At 40.2% G+C, this 25,871-nt stretch overlaps 1 protein-coding gene across 1 annotated transcript in view; it reads right to left on the bottom strand.

Annotated features, from left to right (window-relative positions):
• BMP6 (bone morphogenetic protein 6) overlaps positions 1 to 25,871 on the bottom strand; it is a 213,511-nt gene that overhangs the window by 70,055 nt on the left and 117,585 nt on the right. The window lies entirely within an intron of this gene.

Genomic DNA, 25,871 nt, shown 5'->3' with positions numbered 1-25,871 from the left:
AGCAATTGTCCTAACTCTCACTGTACTATCAACTCAGGGGGCTGTGTGGCCTGTGCATATTTGATACAATCACATGCTATATCTTGGTTCATCCCCATTAGGCTTTCTCTCGACTTTTGTCTTCCTGTCTGGTATTGGCAATAATCAGACAAACCAAGGCAAAAGGAGAATATGAATAAGAAAAATCAGGGGTAATTATTCCAACTACCTTTGATCATTAATGCCTTCCCCACAAAACCTTCCACCAAAGCATTTAGTAATCAGTACAGTTAATGGTCTGAATTTTAATATTTCCTTTTTTTTTTAATAGAAACCGGGCTTGGAAATAGAGAGATACCAATGTATAAAATAGCATAGACACTACCAAACGCCTCTGAGCCTCCCTAAGTAGTTTGCAAGGATCTATAGTCACTCTGATGTGGTCTCAACTCATAGGATACCTGGAGTCCAATCCAACTCTGAGATCTTCCTCAGTCCTGCTCCCAGCTGAAGAACCTTGTGACTGTGACCGGTCACAGCCAAGATGTGAAGGCTACAGAAGAGTAGGGAATGACTTTTCTTTTTTGTGACCCTGCCTCAAACAAAACGCTGATGAGGAAGAATAAGAAGATGAGAATATTGTCTGGGACAGGTGGCCACTGGACTATAGTAGATGGAGCCTATGATATCCACGTGGTTAGAAGTTCTTGGGAAAACACTTCGTCTCTTAAAAACACTGAAGTTTGAGATGTTACCAGTTACTAGATATGGCCAGATTTGATCATCACTTAACCATGTCAACAAAGGTCAGCAAAAAAGCCTAGAAGGCAGGATGAGGGGTTGAAGCTTGCACATTTTCTATGGTGCAGCAAAGGTGTGGGTAATGAGACCAAATGCCTGGATTCAGTGGGAAGGTTCTCCTGCATGTATCAGCTCCACTGATGAGGAGCTGATGGTGTCATGTAGGCAAGCACCTCCCATCTCAGTTTCTTCATCGGCAAAGTACTAGAAATATCAACACTAATCCCACCTGAAAGTGAGGTGTGACTCTCATCACCAACATTGGAAATAAATTGAAATATACATGTTTCAGAAGAAACCAACATCAATATTCTACTGAGAGAAATCACTTACTTGCTGGACATCTATTATCTATAAGGCAATGCTAATAAACTTTTGGAATTATCAGATCACCTTCTATATAGCTCACATTTGCATGAAATTATTTAAAGGTTATGAATGGGCTTTTAAAGATATTATAAATTCACTAATGGTGTCTTGCTCTTTAATTAGATATTCAGTTAAGGCTCTTCCTACCCCCTTGATATCTTAAAATAAAAATTAAAAGGTAACAATAGTTTACTAACTTCCTTCCTCTGTTGTTTGTCAGAAGGATCATTAAATGTCTATATTCAAATGTCTATAGGTTTGACAGGGGGAAAGGAATCTTGTAGCAACTGCAGCACTTCTTGGAAGACTCACATGGCTGCAGGAGAAGGTGCCTACTAGTCCCTGACTCTTGCTCAAAGTGTTCAGAAGATCCAGTCAATCAGCAGGCCCGGACCAGCCTTGAGCTGACAACAACATCCTTATCATATCATTTCTTGAATTCTTTCTCTGAGTGTAGAGTCTTCCTTGACTCCTGTGTTTCACACCCACCTCCAAGATACCAGCAAATCCTGCCTGCTCTGTCCTCAATATCTAGCAGAATCCATCTGCTTGCAACCTCCACAGCTGTCATCTGTTATCTGAACACTGCAGTAGATGCCTAATGTGTCTTTCAGATTCCACCTTGCTCTTACAGCCTGTTCTCCATAAAGTGATACTTATAAAATATAAGTCAGATCATGTCATCCTCAGTATATAACTCTTTTATGCCCTACCTCTTAGAGAAAATATCTTTTCAAAATATAATTCAAGATCCTGATGTAATCCCTGGCTTGCTCTCTGACCTCACTTCGTGCCACTGAATAAGTTTTTCAGTAGGACAGTTCCGTGAACCCTCCAAGCACCTTCTGGCCACAGGGACTTTGCACTTGCTGCTTCCTCAGCAGAGATGGTCTGACCCTGATAGCCACATAGCTCATTCTCTCCTTTCTCATATCTGCCTGCTCAAATATCATTTCCTTAGAGAAACCTTCCCTGACTACCTAGCAAGCAGCACATCTGGTCACTTGCCATCCTCTTAAAATGCATTTTATTGATCCCTACGTTTGTCACCACCTCATATCACATTGATTTTATGAATTTATTGTCTGGCTCCTTCACTAGAATGCATGTTCTATCAGTGTAAGAAGTTTGTTTTATGCATTTTTATATCCCATGTGCCTGGAGCTATGCACAGCACATGGTTGATGGTCAATAATTCTTTTGAATGCGTAACCTCCTTGATTTATTTTCTTCATTGGCTATAGGGAAGTAATAATAACTCCTCTGCCTCATGAGTTACTCGATGTTTAAATGAGATGATATAAGAAGCATTTTGAAAAGTATAACGTACAGTACTGTATAAGTGAAAGAAAGTTATTACAAATTTCTCTTTGCCCACTTGCCTCGGAACAAAGTAGAGCCAACAACTCAGTCAGCATCACCACCTACAAGTGAGCTGTGGATATTCAGGAAAACATGGTCAGTGACACATTGTGATAGTCCCTGAAACTTATTTTTCCCCCTATGGAAGAAAGAAAATTGGGAAGAATATAAAATAAAAAGATTTAAGGTATTCAATGTCTAGAGAATGTTGAGCAAACCTGCTGTAATATGCAAGTTCCATATTCAGAAACTTTCAAATGAACCAGGCCAGAACGAAGAAGGGAGCACATTCACTGTAATGAACAGCACTGGCCGCTGTTGCACCAAGGGCCACTGTGGTCTCCAGAATTGAAGGGCCTGGAGCTGCTATGTAGTTGCTATGGCTCAAGACTCCAGCACACCAAAACGTTCCAAATGCTGGCACTGATGACTTCTGGAACTCGGCTTTAGAAAGTTACACTACTCCTTGGTAATTTGTCCCATTTTGCTTCATTTTACAGGACTGCTCCCAGAAGAGTGGTAACTGTTAGGATGGGGAGTCTAAAAGGTGGTGAGAAAAAGGAGTGCAAAGGTGTGGACAGTGCGTAAAGAAGAGAGAGGGCAAACCGCAACCTCGGAGTGGGAGGGGCCTGCAGGACCGGGGAGGGTGCTTCCACACACGCTCCCAGGATGGAAACCCCCCCACAGAAATAGGTTGGAGAGCCTTCATTCATGCTTTGACCTGGTGCCAGACGAGCCTGCAGGGCCTGGGATCCAGGTGTTAGAAGATAGTAGGGGTGAGAAGGAAAGCTTTCGGGGCCCTGGTCAAACACCCAGGAAACACTGCACAAAAAATATAGAGGAGGAAAGTGTCACGTGTTTCTGCAGGTTTCTCCTCCCTATATCAAATGCCAGGACCACTTAAGAGTCTATTCCACAGCCAGAATGACATGCATTCAGGCCTTGGTTGCACAGGATGGAGGAAGTGTGAAGAATTGAAATCCATAATCTTCGCCCTTTAGTTAAATTTTGTTCCCAACAACTCTTCCTCAGATTCCAAACAGCCAAAGTCCCTTTACAGATCCCTCCTTAATGTACCGAGTGCAGAATATTCTTAGAAAGTAGAGAATAGCCTGCTCACATAAAAATATATTGAACACAGACTGTGCCAGGCAGTTTGCAAAGGGATGTGCCTAATACCCGCATGAGGTAGTCACTATAATTATAACCATTGCACGTTTGGGAAAACTGACTCACAAAGAGGAAAGTAGTCAGCTCAAGTTCGCATAACTGATCGGGTCAGAGCTGCGACTTGACTCCAAACCCACGCAGTAATTAGTACACCTGTGCCTGCACATAGCTAGGGAGGGGGTTCTAAGAACATACAGATGGCAGAGGAGTTGACCCAAGGCTCGCTGTGTCGATGGGCACAATGCAGGAGCTCCAGACTCACCCTTGAGTTCTCCCATAAGAAGCTGGCCCTCAGGTGGGGCTGGGGAAATAAGAGCACAGGGTCCCAGAAATAATGGCTCCAATAGCCAGACATGGATGGAGGAGCAAGGCAGATAGTTCTGGAAAGCATGGGTGTCCTATTCAGCTCAAGAAGGCTGAGGTTATCCTGGAAGAAAGGAACCCCTGGAGAAACATCCCACAACAGGGAGACTTATGTTCAAGTGGACAAAGGTCCTAGAGAAAATTAAAGGTGAAGAATGGGCAGTTTAATGACTAGAGAAATGGGATCCGGTCTTCCCTGTCTCAGGGGATGAGCAGATAGATGGGTCACATTCTGCTAACTGTCCACCTAATTTCCTTCAAGAATGCAGGTGCTAAAGATGCTCTCGGTGGCCAGGCCACAAAGCAACTGTCAAGCTAGAAAAGCTCCTTGCTAAGTTTCTTTTGGTGTGGACAGCAGAAGGGGCCACATGAAGCAAGAGAGCCAAAGTAATCACCAAGTCCTGGGACCTAAAAGAAACACTCTTCTGAGAGCTCTGAGCTTCCAAACCCCCTGCAAACCCACCTTTGAATTTATCATCTATGGGTAAGAGATTTAATCCTTTATCCATGAGCGCGCAACACCCATAGCAATCCTAACAAGAAGAACAAATTGTAGTACAGTGGTACCTTGAGATATGAGTTTAATTTGTTCTGTAACCGAGCTCGTAAGTCAGTCAACTTGTATATCAAACAAATTTCTCCCATTTAAAATAACTGAAATAGATTTAATCCATTCCAACCCTGTGAAACATCCCCAAACCATCCTAAATTATGAAAAAGATATGTTTTTAATTAAGAAACACACATGTATACTTTACCAATGCATAACAAAATATACAAAATAGAAGAAAAAAGTGTAATTTAGTACTGTATTCTTACCTTGGAGACAAACAAGTGCGGCTAACAGAAGTGAATGGTGGAGGAGGAGGGAGGGAGGAAGGGATGCAGGCACTGTAGACACGTAAACTAAAACTGCACTTTCTTTACTTAAAATGAAACCACAAAAACTTAATTGTAAAAAAATGCACTTTCTTAACTTTAAATTTAACCTAAGCTTAATATTACATATTTTTCATTTAATCATCACCTGTTTTTGCCTTTTTGGCTGCACTTTTGGCACTTTCACTTGCAGGACTTTTGAATAAAAATCTATCCAAAGAGGTTTGCTTTTGCCTGCCTTTTAAAATGTTACAGAAATGTGACAAACAAGTGTCATTAAAAAGTGCTGAAGCATGACCAGTTGAAACTTTTTCTGGGTGTTTCTTTTCAATGAAACTTGAAAGCTTCTCCCACATTGCCAGCATGTCTTTAATTTCACTTGTAGAAATCACTTCCTCTGACTCTACCTCCTCCTCACTACTAATCTCTTGCAGAAGCTCCATATGTTGCATCATCTGTAACTCCTTCAACTCCTCAGTTGAGAGTTCCTCCTCATGTTCCTTGATGAGCTCATTTATGTCACCCTCATCTACCTCCAGACTCATCGACTTTCCAAGGGTCACAATCTCCTCCAACGCTTCTACCTCAGTCTTGATCTCTGGTTTGAATCCTTCAAAGTTTCTGTCTGCAACAACATTAGGCCATAACTTTTTCCATGCTGAGTTCAAGGTTCTTCTTGTAACTTCTTGCCATGCCAAGTCAATAATGCGTAAACATATCACAATGTTGTAGTGATCTTTCCAAAACTCTCAAAGGGTTAGATTTGTATTCTCAGTCACCTCAAAGCAGCAGCAGAACAAGTGCTTTGTGTAAAGCTTTCTAAAGTTGGAAATGACCTGCTGATCCATAGGTTGCAAGACTGAAGTCGTGTTGGGTAGGAGATAGAGGACTTTCACAAATTTGAACTCATCGAGAATGTCATCTTCAAGACCAGGTGGGTGGGCTGGAGCATTTTCAAGGATTAATAATGCTTTCATCAGGAGCTTATTTTCTTGAAGATATTTCTTCACTGCGGGACCAAAGATGAGATTTACCCATTCAATGAAATACTGCTGCATAACCCATGCCCCAGCATTGGTGCACCATATAACCTGCAGTTTTTCTTTAAGAATCCTGTGAGTCTTAAAGGCTCGAGGATTTTCAGAATAATACACTAGCAGTGGCTTTACTTTACAGTCACCGCTAGCATTTGCATACAATGCAAGGGTCAGACGGTCCTTCATGGGTTTATGGCCTGGCAGCTTCTTCTCCTCTGTGGTGATAAAAGTCCTCCGGGGCATTTTTTCCCAAAACAATCCTGTTTCATCACAGTTGAACACTTATTGGGGAATGTAGGCTTCCTTTGCAATAAGCGCAGCAAAACATGGGATGTATTCCTTAGCTGCCTTAATGTCAGCACTCGCAGCTTCACCATGCCTCACCACCCAGTGGATGCCAGATCTCTTTTTGAAATTTTCAAACCAGCCATGACTTGCCTTAAACGTATCTTCTGCTGCTTCTTCTGAGGTTGATGGTTCTTTCTTCTTCAAGTCACTGTAAATAATATGTGCATTTTTGCATATCACAGGATCTATCACTATATCTCCTGCCAGCTCTTTCTCTTTCACCCACACCAGCAGAAGCTTCTCCATTTCTTCATGGATATTTGTCTTTAATTGGGACAGAATTGTAGTTCCTTTTGCTGGACTTGCAATTTTGATGGCATCCTTTTGTTTAAGGATGGTACAAATTGTAGATGTATTGTGGTCGTATAGCCTTGCCAGTTCAATCACTTGTACACCACGCTCATGTTTTTCTATTATTTCTTGCTTTACTTCTATCGACATCATTCTCTTCTTCTTCTCACCACTGTCCTTTACACTCACTTTCTTCGGCCCCATGATAACACACAAAAAAAGTTAGTAAAAAATGCAAAAATGATGCAAGAACGAGTACAGCACATGAGATTTGACTTGATTCTGCAGGTAACACGTGAGAAAGAACGAGATGCTGGTGTTGTGCTGCCGATACTGGACCCATGCACTGGCTAGCAGCAGCTTCCTGAATCATAACTCATATTTTGGAATTTTGCTCAGATCTCGAACAAAAATACAGACCAACTCGCAGCTCATATCTTAAAAAATTTTGTATGTTGCTCTGCTCGTATCTCAAGGTACCACTGTATATGTTTGGATGTTGTTAAGAAAGTAGATTTTAAAATTCTGTCACAAGAAAAAAAAATTATAACTATGTGTGGCAAAGGGTGTTAACTAGATTTACTGTGGTAATCATTTCACAATATACACAAATATCAAATCGTCATGTTGTACATCTGAAAGTAATATAGTATTATATGTCAGTTATATCTCAATTTAAAATACTTTTTAAAAGAACAAAACTTTTAAAAGTATCACTTTATAAGCTATATGTACAGGACAGTCCATTTGAATTCATGCATATGCATTAAGATGTACATAGATCATAGATCAACTTTAAGGACTGAAAAGATACACAACAAAGTTCTACTTAGCTAAGATGATAAGAGGAGTATGGATATTCTCTATTTCCTTATTTCTGGTTATCTCTATTTTATAAATTATTCATAATAAATACACTCTATTTATAATGAAAATACCTTACATGCCTTAAAATAGAAATTTAAAAGTACATCACTTAAGTGGACCACAAATATCCCCAATCCCACTAATGCTTAACTTTAGTTCTCAAAGAAGGTGTTAAATGCTGCAGATAACTAGAAATGTCATTAGAATGCCTCTTTCCATCTGGTAAAAATATTACTCTCTGTCGTCCAATTAATGGCAACCCTGAAACCAAAAATAAAATGCAGCTTCTGTTTCTGGTTGAAAATCAGTGTTACCTCAAGTCCATCTGGAAGATGGAAAAAGAACATTTAGGATTGACAGGCTATCTTCATTTATATGCGACTTTTGGAAGAATATTATAATTGGGAAAAAATACAACAAAAGGGGATTTCTAGGACAGATTCTTGGTTGGTTGCCGTGGTTGGGCTCATTTTGGTCTGCTAACATGGCAAAGACCTTCTCAACAGGGCATAGGGACAAACATCTCCTCCCCCTACCCCCTTTTCTTTCTGTTCACTCACCTACTTTCCCTTTTTTACCTCTTTCTCTGCCTACCTGTTTGCTTAGGTTTTCCAAATTCACATTTAAAGAACTACTAACCCTCTAGATCTGATGATCTGATGTAAGAAATACTGTTGGTAGGCAGGTAATCCCTAAAACTTGAGCACATAAATTCGCCTGGGTGACTTCTAGCCAGCTAACTGTGAGCGACGAGACATGACATAGGTGTGCAATGGTATCAGGTTTCAAGTTCATCTGGATCATTTCCCACCAGCTGCTTTTTAAAGATGAATCTCTAAATAAGATGATGTATGGGGACCATACATGCTGGTTTATGCAAGACTAAGGGATTTCCCAGGACACAGCTTTCAGTGCTAAAACTGGATAATCTCAAGCAAAGTAGGACAAGTTGACCAACCACTGCCATAGAATATCTACTTTAGTAAAATCTCAGACTCTAGAAGATGCCTAAATTAGAGATCAAACATGTATGTAAGTATATGCACACACATACACACAAGTCACACATAGTCACTGGGTACTCACCCATATACAAAAAGCAACACACACCCCTACATATGTTCTTGGTCACAACTGGTCCCATTCTTTCCCTTATTTTATTCTGCAGCCAATTCTCATATGTGCCCTTATCCTTATGAATGATGTCTCTAATTATTCATGTCATGTCTTTCATCAGCCTGGACATGGACATGAAATATCCCTCTCTGAAATCTGAGAAGACCATCTTGTCAATTTCATATGCTTATTTTTATAATATGCAATCATCAGCTCATTAAAAGGTTTTCCTTCCTCCAGATTGTGATGGCCTTTTCCTTTTTTTCTTTTCTTTCTTTCTTTTTTTTTTGATAGTAACACATCTACAAATGACCTCTGACCCAGGTAGACCCTGACAATTCTATGTGCTATGGTCCTGAAGATCAACAGTAGATGTAGCCCTGTTCACCTTGAGAACAAGCACGGTTCTGGGACCTCAAACCCTGGAAGAGGAATCCTCATGTGAGAAGAGTTAGTGCTCTGGCTCTGTGTGACTGTGACCCAGCTAGCAAGAGCACTTCCCTTTAGAGGCTGGCTGTGATTATTAGTGTTTAACTGTGGACAGTGTTTGTCTACATGAAAGGAAACCTCTTAATGCACCAGCAACAATAAAGCACTTGCTCCACTGTATATGTTGACAATGTACAACTTAAAGATGTCAGTTATTGCCTACAGCTGCTAGCAAGTTCAGGAAAATCACAATTGCAAATGCTGAAATATTCCACAAGTGGTGGTAGTGAGTCAAATAACATGGTTCTACAGGGAGTATTAAAGATTCCAAAATCTCTTCTATTCTTTCCCCGAATTCCCTTCAGCCAAATATAAAATGTCCCAAAAGTATAAAGTGTATACAATGTTGCCACTTTTGTCTTACATTAAAAAAAAACATTTAGGAACACTCTTTTATTCTTCTGTGGCAGTGAGATTAGGAAATCTGAGCTGTCCTGGCTCTAATTTGTATTTATTTGCTTATTTTTGATCTACTGCAATTCTTTGTATTTTGGAAATTCTGAGAAAACTCAGCAGAACAAAAACAGTCTAAGCCATGGATTTGGTCTATTTAATGTTTTTTAAATTTTTTTTCAAGGAAACAATACAATTATAAATGTGCTTAAAAACAACATGTGGGCATGGAGACATTATCTAAATGTATTCACCTGTTGGACCCATACATGATCACCCACGACAAATGAGACTAGCTGGCTGAGTAATGTGAAGCAAATAGCCTGACACACTGGACCTGAATTTTCTCCCCTTGCAATGTGAGAGGGCTGACCAAGATGATTCTCAAAACCCACTCAGCGCAACCCTACAGTGCTACCATTCCAGGAACTGTATGGGATAATCTAAGATTCTAGTCAGGTGAAGGTTATATCAAATTTTCAAAAACACTTTTAATTCAACTTTGAAATAGGAGGCAGTTTTCTGCCTTAATAAACCTATTAGAATACATCATTCCTTAATGACTGAGGCTCCTGTAGAATGTCAACATTATTGCCCACTGAGGAAGGAAGGAAGGTAAAAGGAAACAGTCTTCTAGTTCAAAGAACTGTGGAGACAAGACTGGAAGACATGAGCATCACAGCATGTGCCTATCTCCCTATCAGAAAAAGAAATCAAGTCAGTTCATTAACATTGATAAAAGCACTTTACAAAGTTCAAAGACAAGACCTGATTTTCGAATTAGAGGAAATCCATGGCCAAGGACCTCCCTAAAAGTTTTCTCCAGAGTGTAAAGTTGGTTTCTCGAGTGAAAATGGGGTGGGGATGTAGAGGCCTGAAGCATGGATTCCTTTTGTTTTCGAGTTCGTGTCTTCTCTGAGTACAGTTCAGAATAATAGACAATTCTGATTAGCCGCAGGATCCTGTCCTAGTAATTGAAGCATTACCAAATTGAAAAGGCCAATTAGCTAATAACTGGCTTAGACATATTGGAGTAATAACTTTTTGCTAATACAGACTTCTATAGTATTTTTCCTTAGTATAACAGCAGATTTTCTTTGTTTAACCTAATCTATAACCCCTGTAGTAAAACACAGCACTAATGGAAAAAAGTAAAACCAGAACCAACCACCACCACAACAAATCAATTCCATACTCTAATGTGCTGATGCACTTGAAACAAGTTGAACTAGTCCTCTTGGATGAGTTAGTCTAAAGCAGTGGTAGTCAACCTGGTCCCTACCGCCCACTAGTGGGCATTCCAGCTTTCATGGTGGGCGGTAGCAGAGCAACCGTAGTATAAATAAAAAGATAGATTTAACTATAGTAAGTTGTTTTATAAAGATTTATTCTGCCAAACTTAGTGAAAATCCAACATAAAGTACTTGGTAAGTAATTATTATTATATGCTTTAACTTGCTGTAACTCTGCTTTATAAATTTTATAAAGTAAAGTTACTTCCCCACTTTATAAATCACCATTACTGTGGAAGTGGTGGGCGGTTAGAAAATTTTACTACTAACAGAGATACAAAAGTGGGCGGTAGATATAAAAAGGTTGACTACCCCTGGTCTAAAGGAACTGTCAGCACGAACAGAAAATATAATCATGGATGGGACTTTAGCTGAGAGACAGCCCACTGGGAGGGATTCTCTCAAACCTTGCTTTAGCCTCACTTCCCCCTGCAGAGTTACCATGGCTGAACGTATTAACACTTTCCTATGAATTTTACTTTGGGCTAGAATCTAAAGTCAAACGAGCAGAAGGGTCTAAGGTTCTACCAGGGTTTTGTGAGCAAATCTGGGTTTAAATTCAACTCTATCACTTATCAATTAAGGTGACCTGTTAAAACTACTTGATCTCCAAGTTGCTTGTTTATCTTTAAAACGGCGGTGGGGTGGGGGGGCATATTTTACCTAGTCAGGGATCCCCAAACTTTTTACACAGGGGGCCAGTTCACTGTCCCTCAGACCATTGGAGGGCTGCCACATACAGTGCTTCTCTCACTGACGACCAATGAAAGAGGGACTCCTTCCAGAAGTGTGGCGGGGGGGGGGGGGGGCGGATAAAGGGCCTCAGGGGGCCGCATGCAGCCTGTGGGCCATAGTTTGGGGACACCTGAAGATAGTTGAGAAGATTAAAGGTAAAAGTTTCCAGGCATTATATAAATGTAAATGTCATTCTCTTCCTCCAACTCTTAGTGATTTCTCTCTTTTTACACTCCTCCCTCTTCCTTTCTCAATAGATTTCTAAGGAAAACACACACACAAGTCTTCCTTGCAACTTCATTCCTAGAGGCCAGGACTTCTGTAGGTCCCCCCTGTGGGAGATACCCTATTATGTTAGGGTATCTCCCTACACAACTACATCCTTAAGTGTCACAGAGTCAGACAGGAACCATTTTGCCAGCAAGCACAGTTTACACCATATCAATATACAAATGATCAATAAAATACCCTGCCAAGTGCATGGTTTCTGGCCAGAACTACCCTTTCTACACTACTGTGTTCTATTTACTCTTTTATTTTTGTGTTAGAAAGTCCAGCAAGTGGAGGCAAAGGAAACTGTTACTACTAAGCACATCTTTATTCTTTATTAATTATACTAGGAATGAGGTAAGCCATTTTCCTCCATTGTTAAAACCTTATTATAGTGTAAAATCTTTATTTAAAAAAAATTAAATATTAATTTGTGATTTAACTATATGGTCCTTCTATAATAATCATTTTAATGTCTAAAGTCTTTGCATTATAATGTATTTTTTTTCTTTTTTTTGTATTTTTTTTTTCTGAAGCTGGAAATGGGGAGAGACAGTCAGACTCCCGCATGCGCCCGATCAGGATCCACCCAGCACACCCACCAGGGGGCGATGCTCTGCCCACCAGGGGGCGATGCTCTGCCCCTCCAGGGCGTCGCTCCGCTGAGACCAGAGCCACTCTAGTGCCTGGGGCAGAGGCCAAGGAGCCATCCCCAGCACCCGAGCCATCTTTGCTCCAATGGAGCCTCACTGTGGGAGGGGAAGAGAGTGACAGAGAGGAAGGAGAGGGGAAGGGGCGGAGAAGCAGATGGGCGCTTCTCCTGTGTGCCCTGGCCGGGAATTGAACCCGGGACTTCTGCACGCCAGGCCGACACTCTACCACTGAGCCAACCGGCCAGGGCCTATAATGTATTTTTAACCAAGACTATGACATTGCTATTGCCACCATTAATTTTTAGCAGCAAAAGTAAGAATAGCTACTATTTATTAAACATTTATTATGTGCCAAGCAGTGACAGCTCTTCACAAACAACAAATTCATTTTTTGCAACACCCAGTATTACTCAAATGTGCTGATGAACAACATGCCTTATTCCTAAACCTTATCAGTGGCAGAGCCAGGATTCTAGCCCAGATATTTTTATTGCAAAGTAAGTGCTCTTAACCACACTGCCATCCTGCATGAATACAGGTAGCTGCCATACATCCCAAAATATCTCCATATTCATCAATGTTTTGTGCCACAACACTTGGTGGAGCTCTGGAGTCTACAGCTTCCATGAAGCATTTTGAGTAAAGGTTCTAATTGTTTGGCAAAAAAAAGATAACCAAGACTGAACCCTTGATTAAATCCCAGGAGTTCTTGGGTTTGTCATGAGAGACAGGACCTCAGAACAGGAAGAACAGTCTGGCAACAGTGACTTAGGCACAAGGCATCACATAATTTAAATAATAAAATGTTGTTGTTTTTTCCATAAGCTCATTACATACCCCAAACAGGCTAACAGAGACTTAGTTATTGCCAGCTGAGGAAACCAACACATGAAGAGCTAAGTCACATTCTTTCTTTAGGGACAGACTGGGCCTCCTGACCTTCAGACCACGACACTACTATGGCTCAAAGAAGACATGAGATTTAGAGAGAAAAAGAGAAAGAGAAAGAGAGAGATTCCCTGTGGTTGCTAGTGAAGAATTTAGATGTGGTAACAAAGCATAAGGTCAAGAGGATATGTGCCTTTTATGTGAAAGAATAAAAATAAATCCTGAAATAAAACTAAGGAACAATAGAAGCTAGTGAATAACAGAAAGATAGAAATGTGGAATAAAATAAATACCACCTTAAGAATGAATAAAAGTTAAGAGGTTTTCACGTTTGCTGTGGTAGGCAAATTCCTAAAATGATTCCTAAGATTTCTTGCCCTAATCCCTAGGACTTTAAGTAGGATGAGATATTATGCCCTGATTATGTTATATTACAAGGTAAAGAGATTCTGCAGATGTACTTAAAGCTACTAATCAGTTGACTTTGAGCTAATCAAGGGGGATGTTATTCATGTGAGCATGATCTAATTCCAGTTGATGTTTAAAAGTAGAGTTTTCTCTGGCTGGTGGCAGAAAAGGAAATCAATTAAAGAGATTCCAGGCAGGAGGTAGCTTCACTGGCTCTGAGGATGGAGGGGAACCACCTTTTGAGTAATATGGACAGATCCTACAATCTAAGAGCAACCCTGGCTGACAGCCAGCAAGAAAATCAGAACCTCAGTCCTACAACTACAAGCAGCTAAATTCTTGCAAAAACCTGAATAAGCTTCAAGGTAGTTTTTTAATCCAGAGTTTTCAGATAAAAGGTCAGCATGGCCTATGATACCTGGATTTCAACCTCAAAACCCTGAGCAGGGCCCCCAGCCAAGCCAGCCATACTTGTGACCTACAGAACAGTGAGCTAACAAGCAGACATTGTTTTAAGCCCTTCAGTTTGTGATAATTTGGTATGTAGCAGAAGAACATCAATACACTGGCTGACCTGGATTCAAATCTTAGCTTTATTTTGTCATCAATTTGTGATCTTGGGCAAGTGGCTTAATCTCTTTGTCTCCCCATCCATAGGTGGAGATGATAATATACAGCTCAGAAAGTTAGAGGGAAGACTGAATTAGCTGTGCTGGTCCTGGCACCAAGAAGTTGCCATTTGCTTCTGTGGAAGACTCAAAAAAGCTAGAGTCCCCCAAACTGGCCACCAAATTGTGTCACCAAATAAGAACAGCTGGGTGTTCATTCTGACCCCCTGGGTGGAGGAGAGGAAAGCTAGAAACCGAGGGGCAGCAGGAGTGAGGAGTCACTGTCTAGCTGGCTATTTATACAGCCTGTGTTTATAACATAGGTGTTTAGAATCAAGGGAATTCCAAAGACAAATTGCAGAGAGACGTGATGGAATATCTGCAGGCATTTTAAAATAGATTTTTATGTCATGATTTACTTGAAATTCCTATCGTATTTTAGGTAGTTTACAAAATCAAATCATACAGCAGGATAAAAATAAGTGAGGAAACTGGGTTAGAGAAAAGAAAATGGGCCCTGGACGGTTGGTTCAGTGGGTTGAGCACTGGCCCATGTGTGCAATGTCCTGGGTTGGATTCGCAGTAAGGGCACACATGAGAAGCGACCATCTGCTTCTCTTCCCCTCTTTCTACCCCTTCTCTCCCTCTTCCCCTCCCACAGCCAGTGGCTCGATTAGTTAAAGCTTTGGCCTCAGGCACTGAAGATAACTCGGCTGATTTGAGCATTGGCCCAAGACAGGGGTTGCCAGGTGGATCCTGGTCAGGGCACTTGCAGGAGTCTGTCGCTCTATCTCCTCTTCTCTCCCTTAAAGGAAAATAAATAAAGTATAATAAAATAAAAAACCAGAGCTATACCAACTGCATGGCATTAAGATCTTTTGGCCATGCTAAGACTGATTTCTAAGCTTCCCAGCAACCACTGAAAACAAGGAGGCATGGCCAGTTATACCATTCACTGAGCAAAGTTGTTCAAAAGAAACCTAGACCTGGGGAAGAATTCTCATGTGGGTCCCCTTAAATGGGATGCCACATCATGCTGTGTTGTTGAAAATATACCACATGCATTTATATTCCTTTCTCACTGTTTTTCTAGTTTTTGACATTTTTAATTCAATTTTAGTACTTTTCTTCATGATGTATATGGGTTTATTATATGATAGGTATAGCATTTTGTCATGCTTATTGTCTATGATATTTGCAAAAATTATACCACAGGGTTAATATCATGAATGTATTTTTTTGCTTTTTATTGTTTATATTTTGACATAAGTGAGTTTAAAATTTTATGTATAATATATAGGTATATATTTCCTTGCATATATGTGTAAAAATATATATGCACACATCTTTTATACAATCTTCTATTACTTTAAAGCTAGAATAAATTTCTTCGTCTAGAGACCAGTTAAATAATCACTTATATATTCTTTTAGTTGGTAATGGCTTGATTTCATAAATTTCTCTGTTGCTTAAACACTACTGCATTTTAAAATGCATCTGAGGTTCAGGTCATTGTTCTTAGGAATGAGAATAAAATAAACAAATAATAAATAAATAAATAAATAAAATTTGTTCTTAGATTGAAGTTTAAAATGGATACAGTACATGCTATCTGGAATAGTTTGGCTATCAGTTCTAAGAACAAGCAAACAGATTCACTTATTTTCTTTCCCTGAAGTCCTTCCATTTTCTCAATCCAATTATAATACAGCTCTATCAAAGCATATAAAATGTACCAAGCCTTAATCTGGCTCGACCCTAACCCAAAAACAACTAAATCCATGTTGAATTTGGAATCGCAGTCCTTGGTTTTCTACCCCCACCCTATTCTCTCCATTTGAACACCTGCCTATGCTGACACAAAGCTCAGATCAGAGGCACGAGCCAGCTCTCTGCTCTCTCATAACCATCTGAGGAGCAGTAATGTTCATGTATACATTTTTCACTTAGTTAAGAATCCCAATTTAAAAACAAAAATATAAATACTTTCCTCACTAGAGGCTTTCACTGCCCAAAGAGAAAATTAGGTGCTTCCATTACAGAGGTTATCTGTAGAAAGAGTTCTCATCTCTGTGGGAGTTTAACTGGAAAAGTTTAATGGAGAGAAGAGAGAACCCATGTGACTTTAATAAAGGGGGGAAACATGTTAGTGAGACAATTAGGGGGACTGGAATCAATTAGGTCAAATTATACCCTTGTTACAGGTGTGAACTCCTCCTGTTACAGTCAAAATGAAAAAGCAGAAAAGAATAATGTCCTGAAATAAGACCCTATTTCAGAACACAGAGTGCTTTATAAACAAAGTCTCCTTAATCAAGTTGTTTCAGTTAGACAAGAGGTCAGGAATTGCCAGTCAAGAACGCTTCTCTCAAGGGGATACACATTTGCCCTGCCTGGGGGCCCATCCGATGGCAACTATTATAGTTAGCATGCCGACAGTTATTCCGACTGATCAGACCTTCCTCCCAAATATTCTTGTCCCAGTTTTTCTTCCACCAGTGATTTCTTTCTCCAGTCATTTTATCCCTCAAGCAAATGTTTCCCCTTCCATGACCTGCCAAATACCCTGATCTTGGACCCTATGGGTCTCCATACCCCTCTGATTCTTGCTCCTGGATCTCAACCCTCAGGACCCCCATTCTGTAAGAGGAGATGTCCTGGATTTCTGGGGACAAGAGCAAGTGGGGTGGGCAGGGGAATAGATCTGTTCACTCAGGGATCATTGCTACAATAGCTGAGTCTGGTGGCCAGGGAAGACGTCAAGAGGCTGTGATACAATGACAGGGGCAGTGTCTTCTCAAGGAGATAGCAGTCATGGTTCCATACTGACCATTGACCACATGTACCATGAGCCTCATAAGTTACTAAACGTGACTCCTCAGTCAGAAAGTGTGAGCTGCACTGAGGTAAGGTGCTGTTTTCAGGCTCAGGACATGGCATTTTCCAATCAGGGGAAAGATATAACAAAACTGGGCTACATTCCCAACCCAGGGTTTCAAAGGATGATGTGGCGAAACTTCTAGTCCCAGCATACACCATACATTGCTCTCCCTGTGGGGACACATAGGAAGGACCTTTCATCTCACACCCTGCCCCCAAGAGTCAGCACTAGCTTCGGCTGCAGAGAGCACAGTGAGAGCCGCATCTCAGGCACTGTGAGATCTCCCTTTTCTCAAGAACAAATGTATTTTCACATTTCATAAACACTTTCAGTTACAGATAATGAGTTGAACTATTGAGTTTCATGATTCCTTCTAAAAGAATCTTCCCAACAGATCTCTGAATAATTTTCACACTTCATAAGCTTCTAGTTCATAGCAGTAGAGGAAGAAAGATCTAAGACAAATATAAACACTGTGAGCTACCCAAGAACAGGGACTTTCAATTTCTTTTACCTATTGTTTGAGTCACTGTATCCAGTTCCAGTGTCTGGAACCAAGCCAGGACCCCTCGAGAGTCTGGTGCATGCAGAGCACGTACCTGGCGGGAGGCAGCACGGCCCTGTGCCCTGCTCTCCCACCCGCTGCCTCAGCAGCCGTGGGACAACAACTGTGCTAAGCTCAGTGGGCTTCAGGGTGCTTGTCTGCATGCACACTTGGGATATTCCTGAATACTCATGGGAGCTTTAAGAATCCCATGCTAAAAAAAAAAAAAAAAAAGAATCCCATGCTGCTAGGTGGCTGTTTTTAAACTTTGGGTGTAATGCAACTTGAGTGGCAGCATTATGCTTTGAATAGAGAAGATGAACTACTTGGCATGAAGAAAATGTCTAATTCTTATTCTTCAGTGAGCCAAATACACATACAGTGTATATATATATTTTTGTATCAATATACACAATTAACCAAGAAAGTTAGATCAAATTTTCGGAATTTGTAGAGATGGATATATAAATGTACTTTTATATATATTTTAAAATGACTTGAAAACTTTGGTATAAATCTTTTAGCTTTACACATAGTAAGAAGCCAACACATATTTGCTTACTGAGCAAATACGTGAATAAGTGATCTCACAGTGTAAGAAACTTTGGAGAAGTACTACAATAGATTTTCATGATCAGAGTCAGTTTTTCTGTCTTTGATGATGCTTTATTTCCCTACAGAACATACTAAGCCGAGTGTAGTACAAATTCCAACACAATCACACACTGTTTACCCACTAGGCTTAAAACCCTAAGAAAACAACAAATAACATTTGCAGTAATAACCATGTCAGTCTATTTTATGGTGTCTGAAGATTTCCGCTGAATGGTGGTGGGTAGAATGAGGTGAATGGTTGGGAGCATCTCCTGGATTAAGTGTTTTCTGGCATTTCTCAGAAAAGGAGAGCAGTTAGTCCACATTTAATTTTTAAACCACATTTTATCCCTCTCTGCCTCTACATAGCCACACACAGGAAAAAAAAAATCTCATGCTACGCATTCCTTTCCCAATTCTTCTGGGCTGTCCTTCCATTTCTGTTTAGAACAGTTAATCTTTCACAAACATGAATTGGGTGGAAGAGGCACATCTTGCACACCCCTCATCACGCAAACATAAATAAGGTTTGAATATTATTATATTAACCCCTTGAACAACGGCTCTTTTCTGTCCAGGGGCCCAAGAAGGTTCTGGAAACATATGATAGCTATTTCCCACTCATTCCAATGAGTTTATTACAGGTTGCAAAAAGCTACCGGAGTTCCACTTAAATATACCCAAGCTAAATTTTTTAAAAGTATGTTTAAGGTAGCACTATAAAATCCTTATCAACATAGACATTAAAAGGGATATATTTCTGTATTGTATATACGCTAGAAGAAGCAGGGCCCTTGTCAAAGCCCTATATTGGAAAATATTATCTTTAAATTTTCCTTATGATCCTTAAGTTCTCAGGAGTCTCAAGGCTCAGAGGAGCTAGGAGGAAGCAGATACCTCTGATCACAGTAGCTGAACATTTGCCTGGTTTGTTCTTTCAAGGTAAGTAAAAGCTGATGAATTTGGTACCTGTTAGAAAAGAAGAGAGAAGGGTATTCATCCAAATATTCTTTATGCTTCCCATGTCCAAAGAATAAATGCAAAGTTTAAAATGGACAATTCAGAACTTATGGTCTTGAGAAGTTAACTGCAGCACAGTAATTCCAGGCAATTGATTTTGATAAGTTTGCAATGTCGCCCTTTCCCCCCATCCCTGACCAAGAGGCACTGAGCAGTTTCTGGTCAATAAAATGTGCATGGTTAATAGGTCTATTTCAGAAATGCTTCTCCATCTATCTGTCAGCAAATGTTCAGATTTTACGGAAGCTTGTCCTCTACCAACCAAAAGCACAAGCTGACTTTAATTATAAGTACAATTAATCTTTTATATGTATACTTATTTTCTTCTGTTTTAACATTTAGAGACTTTAGGTTAGTAACAGAAAAAGAACTGGGGCTCATTCATAGGCATGAGGACATAGCAGGGCTGCATTCCATGGTTGTCTTCAAGATGCGCTTGCAGTGTGATTGAGGAAGAAGGCAGTTCACTCTTTTTGGGTGGTCTGAGTGGTTCTCTCCCCTTTGTGACTGCCTCTCCCCAACTTCTTACATAGCAAGGGTTCTCAATCTAAGCATGCATCAAAATCACCTGGAGGGTAGGCTAAAATACAAATTACTAGGCCCATTCCTAGAGTATCTGATTTAGTAAGTCACAGTGGAGTCCAAATTGTGCATGTCTAACAACTTCCCAGGAGAGGCTGACCTGCTGATTTGTAGACAACACTTCAGGAAACATGGTTAATGCTTATTAAAAGGGTCGGGATGGAACAGGACGTGTAAGATTCCTGTGAAGCGTCTTCCCCTCCACGGCTAGAATCATTAGGAGAGCATTACACAAGAGGGTGAGAATTGCTTTCTACTTTTAAGAGTAAATGGAGAATTAACAAACTGAAGCAAGAGGTGTTAAGATAAGGTGCTTAGAGAGTTGTTAAATGTTGAAATGGGATGGCACAGAGACAGCAGGATCCTCTTGTTAGAAATTTATTAAGACTAGGGGCAACTTTTAATTCAATAGTATGACTTAAAATAAAAATGAGTGTTAACAAATCCATCGTCATCTGTGATACATGAAGTTTTTCCTTTTCTACCTGCGTAGCCACACTAACTTAAATAGCCTCTTGATAAACCATGAAACTTTAATTCTAAGCTATAATTTAAAAAAATTAGTAATTCAATCACAGTTTTTTAAGATGGACTATTAAGTGGAAAATATTAATTTCATTAGGCTGTAAATTTAGAATACTCCAACCCAAAGAAAGAAAAAAAAAATAACTAAGGAGCCTGACCAGGCAGTGGCACAGTGGATAGAGCATTGAACTGGGACGCAGAGGACCCAGGTTCAAAACCCTGAGGTTGCTGGCTGGAGCGTGGGCTCACCAGCTTGAGGGAAGGGTTGCTGGCCTGAGCATGGGATCAAAGAGATGACCCTATGGTCACTGGCTTGAGCCCAAAGGTCACTGGCTTGAGCTCAAAGGTCGCTGGCTTGAGCTCAAAGGTCGCTGGCTTGAGTCCAAGGTCTCTGGCTTGAGCAAGAGGTCACTTGCTCTGCTGTAGTCCCCCAGTCAAGGCACATATGAGAAAGCAATCAATGAACAACTAAGGAGCTGCAATGAAGAATTAATGCTTCTCCTCTCTCTCCCTTCCTGTCTGTTTGTCCCTATCCATCCCTCTCTCTGTCTCTCTCAGTCTCTATCAAAATAAAATAAAATAAAATAAAATAAAATAAAATAAAATAAAATAAAATAAAATAAAATAAAATAAAATAAAAAACTAAGTAAAGGCCATACTATAAATTCTCTGTAGATGACTTTGGCATACACCCTTTATTTAAATTGCTTTCCTTTCTACTTGTCAGGACCAGTAAAAACACGTGTTTTTAGAATCAGAGAAAAATACCAAGAGCCAATGGAATGCATTTGTACAACCACAGAAGCGTACACTTATAAATCAAAAATCTGGATAGAGGAAGGAAAATGTTACAATTCACACATGAGAAAGGCTACATAAAATTTTACAATAAGAACATAAAGAATTATAAAAATGTACACAAGAAAATCATCCAGTCAGCAATTCTAGAAATGCCACATAGGGAATGCGGCTTGTAAGGTTGCCTATGCAGGCTAAGAAGTAATCACTATAACAGAAATCTGTTTCATCGAGCTGGGTTAGATAACAATGCACATGTCACCCTGCTGCAAAGATCCTGCTCCCCCATGTGTGAGGCAGAGGGGAAATGTCCTCAGGGTACTAGAAATCAGGAGGGCAGCACTTGCTTCATGTTGCCTGGGTCTGTGGAAGGCTGGCACCAAGTGGTTAACTCAGTGTGTTCAGCAGGCTTTGTTGAAAACATGTTAGATGTTGTTAATCTCCTAGAAAGCATCTAACCACATTACTGACCCCACATCCCAGAAAGCAGCAACTCTCTATGTGGAAGACTGCATTCTTTCTAAGTAGACAGACATTTCACACTTCAACAGTAATGAGACTAAATGTGACTGCAGTCATGTGTCATTCCAATGATGGAGATAAACAGACTCAAATGTCTGTTTATCTGGAGATGAACAGACTCAAATGTGCCTTCCATGATGACCTCACTAGTGTGGGAAGCCTCTTTGGGACATATTTCACATTGTGGAGTATTTAAGATTTTAATGGCCTTGTGATTTCTGTGCTAGAATATTTTATGATCTCTACTCACACACAATATGCTCTTTCTGGGGTTTTACTTTGTCTTACGTGGTCCTACAAGTGCTCTTCTAAAACTAAAAAGTTTTTGAACCAAAGATTGACACTGTTTGTTCTCTCCAGTCATAACAAAGCACATTCTCATTGATCCACATTCGTTTCTGTAATGAGAAACCTCACAGAACCCCAGTGGGGACAGATCTGGTTTCCTTCCAGAGTATCTGATGCACTTATACAATTAAAATTCCATCCATCCTAAAACATTAAAATAAGACAGAAGACAGACTTGGTTCTTTAGATAAACCTGACAGTGTCACATATTAAAAGGACACAAATTTCTTTTTTTTTTTTTTTTTTTTTTTTTTTTTTTTTTTTTAAATAAATTTTTATTGATGTTAATGGGATGACATTAATAATTCAGGGTACATATATTCAAATAAAATATGTCTAGGTTATTTTGTCATTAAATTATGTTGCATACCCCTCACCCAGAGTCAGATTGTCCTCCGTCATCCTCTGTCTAGTTTTCTCTGTGCCCCTCCCCCTCCCCCTAACTCTCCCTCCCTCCCTCCTGCGTCCTCCCTCCCCCCACCCCTGGTAACCACCACTCTCTTGTCCATGTCTCTTAGTCTCGTTTTTATGTTCCACCAATGTATGGAATCATGTAGTTCTTGTTTTTTTCTGATTTACTTATTTCACTCCGTATAATGTTATCAAGATCCCACCATTTTGCTGTAAATGATCTGATGTCATCATTTCTTATGGCTGAGTAGTATTCCATAGTGTATATGTGCCACATCTTCTTTATCCAGTCTTCTATTGAAGGGCTTTTTGGTTGTTTCCATGTCTTGGCCACTGTGAACAGTGCTGCAATGAACATGGGGCTACATGTGTCTTTACGTATCAATGATTCTGAGGTTTTGGGGTATATACCCAGTAGAGGGATTGCTGGGTCATAAGGTAGTTCTATTTGCAGTTTTTTGAGGAACCACCATACTTTCCTCCATAATGGTTGTACTACTTTACAGTCCCACCAACAGTGTATGAGGGTTCCTTTTTCTCCACAGCCTCTCCAACATTTGCTATTGCCCGTCTTGTTGATAATAGCTAATCTAACAGGGGTGAGGTGGTATCTCATTGTAGTTTTGATTTGCATTTCTCTAATAACTAATGAAGCTGAGCATCTTTTCATATATCTGTTGGCCATTTGTATTTCTTCCTGGGAGAAGTGTCTGTTCATGTCTTCTTCCCATTTTTTTATTGGATTGTTTGTTTGTTTGTTGTTGAGTTTTATGAGTTCTTTGTAAATTTTGGATATTAGGCCCTTATCTGAGCTATTGTTTGAAAATATCAGTTCCCATTTAGTTGGCTGTCTGTTTATTTTGATATCAGTTTCTCTTGCTGAGCAAAAACTTTTTATTCTGATGTAGTCCCATTCATTTATAAAAGGACACAAATTTCATTCTACAATTTAATATGACTGCAACCAAGATAATAATCTTGTATGTGTTGAAAAGATACAGATCACTTCACATACCTGTGTGTCAGGATGTAGCGTTGTAATCCAAAAGATAACATTTATGAATTTCACATCATTAAGGTATTGACAGTGAGCTCAGAGATTACTGTGGCCTCATAGGAAGGATGAGAGATGAGATAAGCAACAAAGCTCTTTCACATGGGAAAGACTTAGATGGGACTCCTGAGCTTCTGCCTCAATGTCTACTACATCTAATTGATTCTCTAGACCAGCATTTTTCAACTAGTGTGCCACAAGGATTTTTAAAACATGCAATACCTGACTATTTAGTCAAGGGCACTGATCTCTTTTCTTTTAGATAGTCAAAATTAAAAAAGACAACAGCCAACACAATATGCCAGTTCTTTAGCTCTCTACTAAACTAGTCAAGCCCACCAAATTCTAGACATTTCCACTTCTTATAATGCACCGATTTACTCCCTCAGATCTAGCAGGAGTAAATTCCTTATTATCTCCTGAATAATTTCCTCTCATTTATCATTTTAGATTCATTGTGTAGCACCAACTTTACATGTCAGAAAGTGAGCTTACCTTGGGATATGAAAAGGGGTACCATGTGGTCCCTTCATTGAGGGCTTTCCTTTAAGGAGGGGAGAATGCAATTATAGTAATTGATTACAATAGTCCTTTGGTAGACCGATTACCATATTTCATCCCATCTAAGATGCCACTGATTGTAAGACAAAGTATGTATCTATACAACTGCTAAGAAAATTAAAGTAATGCCCATAAGCTCTGGCAGGGTTGCTCAGTGGATATAGTGTCATCTTGATGCAGCAAGGTTGTGGGTTTGATCCCTGGTCAGGGCATATTTGAAAAGCAATCAATGAGTGCACAACTAAGTAGAACAACTAAGTGGAACAACAAGTTGATGCTTGTTTTTCTCTCTCTCTCCTCCCCCTCCCTTTTTTTTTTTCTCTCTCTCTCTCTTACAATCAATGAGAAAAAATGTTTTAAAAAAGGACTGCCGCCTGACCAGGTGATGGCACAGTGGATAGAGCATCAGACTGGTTCCCAGCTTGAGCGTGGGATCATCTGATTTGAGCAAGGCTCACCAGCTTGAGCCCGGGGTTGCTGGCTTGAGCAAGGGATGACTTGCTCTGCTGTAGACCCCACGGTTAAGGCACATATGAGAAAGCAATCAGTGAACAACTAAGGTGCTGCAATGAAGAATTGATGCTTCTCATCTCTCTCTCTTCCTGTCTGTCCCTATCTGTCCCTCTCTCTGACTCTCTCTGTCTCTGACACACACACGCGTGCACACACACACACACACACACACATACAAAACCAAAAAACAAAAACCAAAAAACAAAAAACCCTGCCAACTAAACTATGATATACTACCAACTGTTAAGCATAATCTAACTTCAGAAGTTAAACATGGGGGAAAATGTGCATCTGGAAATCAATGAAATATAGTGGTCTTCATAAGTTACAAAAGGCTGGTAGAGAAGGGAGATCAATCTAGGCTGGGAAGACTATGAAAAAAAGGCACTGTGAAGGGGATACCGTGTGAGCTGAGCCTTGACTGTGGAGAGTCTGCCGGAGATGGAGATGATAGCATGGATGAAGGCTTGAGGCAGGCAAGTACAGGGAGTAGAGGTTGGCATTAGGTTGGAGCTTAATTTGCATAAATGGAAGCAATGAAAGACAAGCTGAAAGACACGGAATGCCAGTTGGAAGGCCATGGAGGATGCCTGAGGATTTTTTTGTGGTGTAGCAGCCCACCATTCATCTCAGAGTAGTATCTAGGATTATGTCACTACCGTATTCAAACTCTGCATCGGATCCCAGTTAGAATAAATCCAAAGCCCTGAAGATCTGATCACTGCCTCTCTCCATAGCCTAACCCACCTCCCCCCCCCCCCCCAACTACTGATTTCACCACAGCTGAACCAGCCAGAGTCGCCCACCTTGCGCCATTGGTACTCACTGCTCCTTGGCTCTTCACAAGGCAGATTCTTCTCATTCTTCAATTCTTGACACACCTTCTTAGATGGAGGGACCTGCCCTGGATAACCTCATCCAAGTCTGCTTATTATCCTTTTCAACCCTTTATAGTCTTCTTTCCTAGCAGCCATCAGAGCTTGAGGTGATTTTATTCATATTTTGGTTTTGATTTTAGTTTGTCTCCCATCTTATAACGAAAGATTCATCAGTGTAGGGACTGCGCCTTTCTTATCTCCTGTTGTATCTTAGCACCTGCAGTGTCTGGCATGAAGCAGGCACTCGATGAATATCTGTTGAATGAATAAGTGCATGCATAGTTCACACCTCCCTTACAGCATATGTGCTCTTAGTCAGAAT

This window comes from Saccopteryx leptura, chromosome 3 (genome assembly GCF_036850995.1).
Source record: "Saccopteryx leptura isolate mSacLep1 chromosome 3, mSacLep1_pri_phased_curated, whole genome shotgun sequence".
Taxonomy (NCBI): Eukaryota; Metazoa; Chordata; class Mammalia; order Chiroptera; family Emballonuridae; genus Saccopteryx; species Saccopteryx leptura.
This window is presented reverse-complemented; position numbering and strand designations above follow the sequence as displayed.